The following is a 10,888-nucleotide window of genomic DNA, read 5'->3' as shown; positions in this document are numbered from 1 at the left end:
TTAAATAGTTGGCAAGGCGACAAGGCAATAATGCAAATAATAAATTATGGAAGTGCAATGGACGCCAAAGAGGACAAAATGGCCAAAAGCAATATGCAACTTGGTTCGAAAAAGTTGTGGATAAAATGTAAACATCGTTTACTAGTGAGCATTAGAGGTGGGTGTATGGGTTAAGGCCCGCGGGTTATCCGTTTAACCCACGGTCTGTGCAGGTTTCGGGCTTAAAAAACTGAAGCTCGTTTAAATTGCGAGTTTTTTAATTTAGACCGTTAAACCCGTGGATTTAATGGGTGTAACCGCGGGTAGCCCGCGAAATCCGCAATAGTCCGTTTAATTTAAAATTTATAAAATTTTAGATAAAATAAACTTAAAGAATTTTATAGAAAAAGAAAATAAATTACCTATAAATATGATGATACTTATAACCATTGTAGTTTTTAAATTTATTAGGGCATTTGTCATAATTCTACCGCTGCTTGATATTTTTTTCATTTACAATGTATCAAATTATTCTTCATTTTAAAAAAATAAAAATTAAAAGATTTATATAGTATTTTAATCTTATAAAAGTTACATCATTATCACTTTGGTATTTAAAAAAAATTTTTATTTAATTTTGACCTTTATTTTTTTCATGAAGTATGTTATTTATTTCGTTCTTTAATTATAAAAAAATCACGTGATATTCTAATAATATATCACATGACACGTAATATTTGGATTAAAAATAAGAAAGAAAAGTAAAAGAAAAAATTGAAAACATACTTTTCAACTTTTAAAGGCTTTTACAAAAGAAAATTTGTTAGATTTGTATAATGTTTGACTTTGTTGAATTTTTCTGTTTGAATTTCTGCTTGTAGACACTTCTGTGTCTTCATATTATATCTTTGAATAATCGTGTTTTATAAAAGTATAATGTGGTTATTTTTTATTTGTTTTTAAATTTGGTGATATAAGTGAATATTGTTTTTTTAATTTGAGTTTAAGTAATTATATATATATATATATATATATATATATATATATTAATGATTAAAAAAATTAAAAATATATATTATTTTATAATCATTTCCGGCTATTTAAAATAAAATTTCAATATTATTTATTATTTTGACGGTGCTACCTTCATTTTCAAGTTACTGGATCATTTTTAAAGGTGTAGCAAGTTAGAACATTATTTTTATTGCAATTAAAGCATTTAAAATTATTTTTATTTAACGGGCCGCGGGTAAACCTGTTTAACCCGCGGGTTAAATGGACGGGCCGCGGGCCTTAGAATTCAAAACTGTTTATGAGTGTGGACTTTTTAAACCGATCCGTTTAAGCCAGCATCATCAAAACCCGCGGGCTAAACGGGTGGGTAGCCCGTATACCCACCTCTAGTGAGCATGGATAGGCATGAAATTCGAATATAACAGGTTCGACACGATCGGGTTGGATTTTTAAAACAATTTCGGGGTTGGGTTGAGTTCTTGTCGAGTTAGGTTGGATTTTTTTAAAGGTTACGTTCAAATTAGATCGGGTGGAGAGTTTATATTTTTCGAATCGAGTCGGGTTGACCGGAAACTTGACACATGCCCTTCCCTACTAGTAACAATGGTATAAATAAAAATATATACAATAATAAATTCAATGGTGGATTCAAAAATATTTTTTAGAGTAAACACACATAAATAAAATTTCAAGGTACTCGCCATTAATAAAATAAATAATTAATCGAAGAAAATTTAAATTTCAAATAAATCATCATGTGATAATAATAGTAGATAAAAATTGTGGTGGCAATTCACTTGTCAAATACTTATTTTAAAATAAAGTACATATTTTCATACATTTTTATATAAATTTTTTTAGAATTATAATTTAGAAATATTAGAAACAAATAGTAAAATAAATTTTTAATTATAATTGAAAGATCAAATAAGATATTATCTATTAATTTTAAATCATTCTTATTAACGACAATAACATCGTAATGTCTTTTGTGTAATAAAATAAAAAATAATGTCTATTTTCTAACTTCGTCTAAAAAAATATTTTAAATAGTTTAGTGACCATTTTTAATTTTACTCGTAATTTTTTATTCATTTTATACAATGTAACATTTTCCTTTTTTCATATTCATCTTTTTATCTAAATAAATCATTAAATTTTTTCATTTCAAGTTGTCATTGAAACAACTGTTCTTCGATCACTTTTTGGCCCACTCTAGATATCGTCATCTCATCATTATCTACTACACTATTGGTTTTTAGTTTCTCAAAACCTCTTTAAAACTTACGAGATTTCAATACAAAGTCCAATTGTTTTGGAGGGAATTTAGGATTTCATTAGATTTGAAAGGTTTAGGGTGCATGTTCGAAAAGTTCAATGTTGAGAAGCATCCATTTAAGGAGAATAACAAGAGAAATTGAAATCAATCCCATCAGACGGTCATATATAGAGATCAAATTAAGAGAATAGTGAAGTTATGATTTACTTTTTTTTTATTGATTTTAAGAGAATAGTGAAGTTATGATTTATTTATATTTTTTTTATCCATTTTAAGTGAATTTTTAGAAAAACCAGTTTGATAAGAAGAAAGAGTGGGGAAGAACATCTAGATGCCAAATATGTTGAAAACAACCATCAATGACGAGCAACAGTTGCTACGTGGAGGTTAGAGTTTTTGGAGAAAAACAAAAGAGAAAAAGCTACCACATTATCACGACATTAAATATATAACTATCAAGTGACTAAAATATAAATTCGAACAATTTAGTGCTATAATTATAATTTTTATAATTTACTTATCAAAACAAAAATAAAATAGAAATTTGGTGATTATTAATATAATTTATCTTTTATTTTATAAAAAAAATCCACTTATACTATATAAAATTTTTAGTTTTTTTTTTAATTTTTTTTAGATTTACATCATTTTATAACTATCGGTTCAAAACAAATTAACGGATAAAATTACATTACAAATTTTATTTTTTTTTCTTTTATCATTAAAACTACTTAATAAATTCATTTTAATGTATTTATTTTTTGAAATTTGATAAATTAATTTAATTGAATAATATTAATTATCGTTATTAAATCGTTAACTTCAAAATCATCCATTCAACAATTAGTAAACACAAAATTAACTATTCAATCATTTATATGCAACAAATTAACAAGGTTTAATGTAAAATAAATGTCCAAATTATACTTAAAGTTAATTTAGGTGCATAAAAAATTTTCACTCAAAATATGAGCATAACGTTTTCTCTATTATGCTCTTAAGTGTCTACGGTTTAACAATCATTAAAAACTATTATTATCTGAAATGTGTTATGTTTATATTTTAAAAATATTTATTTTTAAAAAAATCATAATGCTCCGGCCCCCCTCCGCTTTTGAACGTCCCGCAAATCTTTTTCAGCTTTTAAACATGCAATTTTTTAAATCCCCGACACAGAATCTAAAATCTTGGGTTTATCTTAGGATAAGTCCACCCCAATTCCCTTTCGCCCATTAAATCTAGGGTTAAAATTTTAGGGTTTATGTCTTTAGGGGTTTGGAGTGACAGCAAAGGGGATGCAATCAACGGATGGACGTCGATAGAGGTGGTGGTCAAAGATGACCGACGATGGTTGGAAATGAGATTTAAAATTAGAGATTTTAAGGTTTTGGGTTTTTTTTTATGATTTTGAAGAAATTTGGGGGCTTTAAAATAATAATATTTTTATTTTTTTAAAAAAAATTAAAATATATATATATATATATATATATATATATATATATATATATGATATGTTTTAGGTAATAATTTTTTAACGGCCGTTACAACATATGTACTTAAAAGTATAATGTTGAAAACGTTAAACACCTATTTTGAACAAAAAAAATTAACCTAAAGTTAACTTAAGATATAATTTAAATACCTATTTTGGTAATAAGCAAATTAACAAATATCAAGTATTCATGTATTTATCAATAACTAGCTAACTTTACTATACTTTACGGAAACTGAACAAATATATTTTCTTTTTATGTTGGAGTCAAATCTACCTAAAATAAAATCAAGATACATAATTTTTTTATCAGTATAAGTTGATTATAAGGTAAAACATATTCGAAAGACTCTCAATCATTTGATAATGATTTATGTAAATGTTACGTTTGAACTTAAATCTATAACAATTAATAATAATCCTTTTAATTATTGAATTCGTTTGATTAGTGCAATCATGATTAGGGATGAATGTGGGTCGAATTGGGTTTCCGGTCAACCCGACCGGAAAATTATACACCCTCAACCCGACTTGATTTTTTGAGATAAAATATAAATACGACCCAACCGAAAATAATATATTTATTAAAAAAATATTTTTTTTATTCAATAAAATAGGGATTTAATTGGAATATATATAGTAGTATTATTGTAATTATACCTAAATATAAGGTAAAATTATACTTTTTCCATTTTTATTTATTATATATGTTTTAAGAAAATATATAAAATTCAATTAACTATTATCTAAAAACTTTGTTATAAAAAGGTATAATAATTTTAAATTTATAAATAATTTATTAATATTATAATTATGTATCGATTAAAAAAATATAAATTTAACATTATGATAGCAAAGGAATGTTGAAACTATAATTTCACATCAGAATATTTTTTTTTTAAACATATTATATAATTTTTGAAAACATATTATAGTTTTTATTATTATAGTTACATTATATTATATTTATTTTATTTTATTTTATATTTATTTATTTTTATTATTTTAGGCCCAAAAGAGTCCAAAACGGATCCAACAAAAGCCCAATCGGTTAAGGGGCATGACCCAGCCCTAACCCGATTGGGGTTTTGTGTTTAGCAAAAGGGCGCCGTAACACCAAAGTCTCAGTCAAAGAGAACCGGTCGGCCGAGAAAATCGGGACTGTACCATCCCGTGATTTCTAGCCACATGAACGACGGTAAGCCCAAGTTAATCGGAAACGAGGGGAACAACCCCGTCAAAGTTGGAAACAATCCCCTCGAAGGAGCCATATAAATACATCTGGTGAGGCACACCAAAGGACACCAAGAGATATGAAAACAACAACGATCGGAGCAACCAAACCATTAAAACAACCCAAGTGAGCCGAGCAACAGAAATAAGAGCCACGAAAAACCCGAGCCAAATACCAACAGCAGTGAATACAAGAAAATAACTAGAAAAATCACAACAGCAAACAAGCAAAAAAAAATAACAAGCAAAGCAATTTTCCGAATCAACACAAAAAATCAAAGCTTTCACCAAATTACGATTGGCAAAGGAGAGCACGATCGCGAGAAAATCGGAGGTCGTTGGAGCACGTCAAAAAAGGTAAAGCTCGAGACCTTTAGGCATAGATCTACGCCTTATGGGGTTGATTCAGGGGGATTTGGGGGTTAAATCCGACCTTAGGGCAACGTGGGCTTTCGAAAGGTGTAAAGTTGATTTTTTTCGGCCGTCGGGGTGGTGGTGCATAGCTAAATCGGTGGTCGGCCATTCGGCCGGGTGGGAAAGAGTTGAGAGCGTTTGAGAAGAGAGGGGGTGTTTTGTTTAAAATGAGATGAAATGAATTTTTGGGTTTGAAAGGGGTATTTATAAGAAGGACCGATATGTAATTAGAGGATTTTCAAATCCTTTATGCAGTCCCCCTATTTTGAAGCGTAATTCGCTTTAGTCATCATGTGCAATTTTACCCTTTAATTTTTAATTTATTCAATTTAATCATTGTTTATGTTTTTATATTTTTGCAAATTGACTCCTTAACTTGTATTTCTTTCATTGCAGCCTCCAATTAATTTAAATTTGACCTCCAATTCCCCGTATCAATTCCAAATTAGCCTTTTTTTTAATTTATTTTATTTCAACCTTAATTTTAATTCTTTTTTTAATTTTTTAATACCTTATTTTTATTTATTTTAATGTCCTGTTTTTTTGCTTATTTTATTTTGTTATCTAACATTCATTTGGCTATGTTTTCTGGACAATTTTAAAATCGATCAAAGGTAAGTAATTCGGATCGAATTTTTAAATTTCAATTTAACTTTTAATTTTTTTTGCAATTAAGACAACCGAAAAATTAAATTAGTATCGAAAGGGTAATACAAGGGTGTTAATCATTCCCTTATTATAATCGACTCCCAAATCCGATTCAATCTTGGTAAAAACGCAAACCAGGTAAAATAGTAAATTAAGGTATCCGATCAACCTAATTTTAAATGATCGGTGGCGGTTCCCTCACATCAAAATTAAGTCGAAATTCGATTTTGGATCCACCAGAATGACGGTTACGACACATATTTTTAGTGTTTTGGCAATTTATTTAATTAAGTTGAGAAGTGTTACATATTTAAGATAAATATTACAATTCAAACTCACAAAAAAATATAAATATATAAACATACTTGATCTTACTATCAATTAATGGATCTCATCCTCAACACTTTTGATAAACAAAAAGATATTCTGAGTAGTGAGTAGTTGGATTAGTCTGAACTATTGAGAGATCATTTGTCGCCTTTACCCTAAAATAAACAAAAACATAATCTTAACACTTACTTCAATTAAACCTTTAGTTTTGTATCCATACCCTAACACAGCCGTCTCTCATTTTCTTCTCATTCTTCATCACCGATCACTCATCATCGACCACCGTGGCTCTGTTCTCACACCGTTCCAAAAGCGAAGATAGAAATGAGCTCAGAAACTGGGGTTAGACTTCCAGTTATAGATTTCTCAAAGCAAGAGCTGAAGCCAGGCAGCCCTGAATGGGATTTGGCGAAACTCCACGTCCGAGAAGCACTAGAGGAGTACGGCGGTTTCGAGGCGTTGTTCGACAAAGTCGTTGAGGTTCGAGAGGTAGTGTTCGGAGCCACGGAAGAGCTCTTTCACCTTCCTTTACCAACGAAACAGCTTTTCATTTCCGACAAAACCCTTTTTATGGACGCTAGGGCAAAACATCGCGTGAAGGCATGATGATCGATGAGGCACATGTTGCTGGAAACATCGATCAAGGTCTCACGTACCAACATCTTGTGACCTCAAGGAAACATAAGCTTCAGGTTTCCAATAATAACTCTTTCATTTACGTTTCGATTTTGCTGAATATATTTTCTGATTTCCTTTCGACAGCAAAACTATTGAATCTCTTACACAGTTAGCAGCAGGATTAGAGAAGACGGTTAGGAGGACGGTTTTGGAGAGTTTTGGCATCGTGAAATATCAAATACATGGATGAACTCATCGACGACTCAAATTATACACAGGCTCGTATTTGAGCATGGGCAAAAGGGGCACTTGCCCAGGCCTCTCTTACTCGGGTCCAATATTGTGAAATTTATACATATTATTTGTTCACCCATCTATTATTTTTTTGTTTTGATTATTTATTTTTTTAATTATACTCAACATTACATTTTAATTTTGTTGGTTATTTGTAAATTATTTTTCGTTTTTAATTAAAATTATATTTATATATATATATATATATATATATATATATTGCTATTAGTGGTGCACTTTGAGTATATATATATATATATATTGATATTAGTGGTGCACTTTGAGCAACTGTTCATGCCTCTCATTTTGTATGGGGCTCTTAATTTTTTTATAATATTGTTTATTTTTATAATTTAACCCTTTAATTTTCTTTAATTTTAGTTTTTTATCCTTATAATTGAGGTCCCTAATTTTTGTAATCCTACTTTTTATCTTTATAATGGAGGCCTTTAATTTTTTTTCAATCCTAATTTTTTACATTTATAATTGATGATCCTAAGTTTTTCAATCCCATCTTGTACCTTTATATTTAAGCTCCTTTTTTTCAATATCACCTTTTACCTTTATAATTGAGACCCCTAATTTTTTTAATCTTACTTTTTACCTTTAAAATTGATACCCTATTTTTTTAATATCACTTTTTACCTTTATAATTGGGGTCCCTGATTTTTTCAATCATATTTTATACTTTTATAGTTTAAGCCCCTAATTTAATCATTTTTATACGATTTATTAACATAATATTAATTTAATTATTCAAAGTATTAGAATATACTTTTATTTTATAAGGGTCTATCTTTTAGTTTTGCTCAGGGTCCCGAAAATATCTGAGATAACTATGTATTTATTAGATAGTTTATTAAATGTACTAAAAAAATAATTTACAAACAAATTTGTTTATTTATTCTTGCTCTTACAATTTAATTTTTTTATGCTTATTATTGGTGGTCTAATTTTTATATTCATCCTGGGCTCCTAAAATCTCATAAACGGGTCTGATTATACCTGAGGGCCATTAAATATGTAAGGCCACAAACCAGCAACGAGCCCACCTTGGAGCAGATGCACATACTGACAAGGCTTGGATAAATCTTTTGTATCAAAACGAGGTGAACGGATTGGATATTCAAACCAAAGATGGCGAATGGATCAATATAAAGCCATCGCCCAACTCTTTCATAGTCATATTCGGCGAATCCCTTAACGTAAGTCATCATCATTGTCATCACAATTAAAGTTTAAGCTAGAGAGAACATATATAAGTTCTACTCTATTTTTTGTTGTTGGTATGGTTAAATGGTCGATTGTCTGCGCCTTACCATCGGGTCGTGACTAAAGGAAACGAGGCAAGATACTGCATCGCAGTTTCTGCAAAGCCGAGAGGAGGGTACCCTGTAAAGGTTCCTGAGGAGCTTGTGGATGACAAAAATGATTTGCTCTTCAAACCCTTTGACTACGATGAATATTTGGGATACAACGCTGCCCAGGCAGCTCGAGGAAATTTTATTGATGTTAAAGTTTACTGCAAAGTCTAAGATTTCAGATTCTAATGTAGTTATCTACTGTTATAAAATAAATAAAATAGCATAGCTAATCTGGTTGTTATTGGCTAACGGTGAGTTAGAGGTTCACATTAACTATATTATTTGTTTTGTAACGATATATGATTATATATATATATATATATATATATATATTGATAAATAAAAAATTTCATTAACAGAATGTAGTCAAATTACAACAGACTACCAGAAGGCAACTTCAATTAAGGAAGCCCCACTCAACACATAGCCTCATATTCACACTATCACCTTTATCTATGCCAGTATTACTTAGTGTGATATGAACTATATCCTTTATATGCTCAACTAAAACATCACCCGAATGAACAACATCCCTAAACTGTCTAAAATTACATTCTTTCCATATGCTATACAAAAAACTAGTCCAAGCAAGCTTTAAAATATGAATGATAAGCGACTTGCCCCTCCAATACTCGGTCGCCCAGCACACAGTCTGCTCCTAACTCATATATCTCGATTGAAAGCTGCAAGTCCTCATGATCCCCTGCCAAACCCTACAAGAATAAGGACACTTTGCAAACAAGTGATATCATGATTCCTTCTCTACCCCACACAAACCACAAATCTCATCTGAGACAATATCAAACTGCACGAGCCTATCCTTTGTAAGCAATCTGTCCAAACAGGCAATCCAAGCGATAATCGAGTGCTTAGAGATTGACTAGGAAACCAAAGAAGCTTGTGCCAACTCACTTTGCCTCTCCTATCACAGACCCTCTCCCACACCCATCTATTGGTAGCAGCCGACCAATCGACAATGCCATCAAACAAAGTCTCAGTCTCATCTCTCAACTTCATCAATTTCCTCATGACCCAACTGAAATGAGGCTTACAATCAGTAACTTTGAAATCAATCCCCTTTCAAATTAAATCACTTGAATAGTTATGTGATAATATTCTTAAAATTAAAATTATAGTGGTTATATCAACACTAATTACATAATTAATTTATTATTTGAGTAGTTTACCCATTTTATTATGGTATACAGACGTTACTTGGCGGAATCTTGTGTTATGTAGTCTATAATGTCTTGTCTGATTTATGATAATGAAATAAGTTGAAAAACTTGGTTTTTCATTACATTAGTACTTGTAAGAAGAATGATAGTCCTGTGAGGAAGCTACTGAAGCATAATCCAGCCAGTGGCAGATGTAGGAAGCTACTGAAGCATAATCCAGCCAGTGGCGGATCTATGTGTTATCCAGAGTGCACATGTGTCCACTTTAAAATTTATTTATTTTTATTAGTTGATCATTTTATTAATAGTGTCCATCCTAAAATTTTATTTATATCCGCTTCATACGAAAAATTTATGTTACTGATACATATGTGTCCACCCTAAAAAATGTTTCTAGATCCGCCTCTTAATCCAGTCATGATAAACACCGTTAAATCATTGTACTTACCAGATAATTACAAAATGTTAAGACCAGTAGTATTACCAGCTAGGACAAAAATAACACCGGAATAACTTGCAAATGCATTGAGTTATAAACTGATAATACAATTTACAAAGACTATAAAGCACAGAACAATTGTTCTTGAATGAAGCGGAATAGTGCAAAACACAATCACACACTGTACACAACTCAATGATACATTTCTTCAAATAGATAGTGAACATTGATCAGTTGCAAACAATTGTTCCTTGTAGATAAAATGTAAAGATCCGGAATGAATCTTTTAGATATCTCTAATCATTAATATTGGTAATCAATGTGTGAGTCAAGTTCTCAAAAAGTTGGAAATAGATAAATGAGTTCAGATTTGAGCTCAATGACACCTCAAAATCTTGATAATCAATGCATAATGGTTGATTTGCGATTTCGGGAATAACTAGTTGGCGTAGTGTTTTTTCAGCCATCTCTTCTTTGGCCGAAGATTGCTTCCATTATCTTGTTTCTTTTCTAAGTCGGCGTGTGATCCTCTCAATTTCAAGATCGTATTCAAATTTTCTTGCCCACGATGAACAAAGCATAAAAAGTAATAAAAAAAATTAACCT

Source organism: Hibiscus syriacus, unplaced genomic scaffold (genome assembly GCF_006381635.1).
Source record: "Hibiscus syriacus cultivar Baekdansim isolate YM2019G1 unplaced genomic scaffold, ASM638163v2 tig00111440_pilon, whole genome shotgun sequence".
Classification (NCBI taxonomy): Eukaryota; Viridiplantae; Streptophyta; class Magnoliopsida; order Malvales; family Malvaceae; genus Hibiscus; species Hibiscus syriacus.
This window is presented reverse-complemented; position numbering follows the sequence as displayed.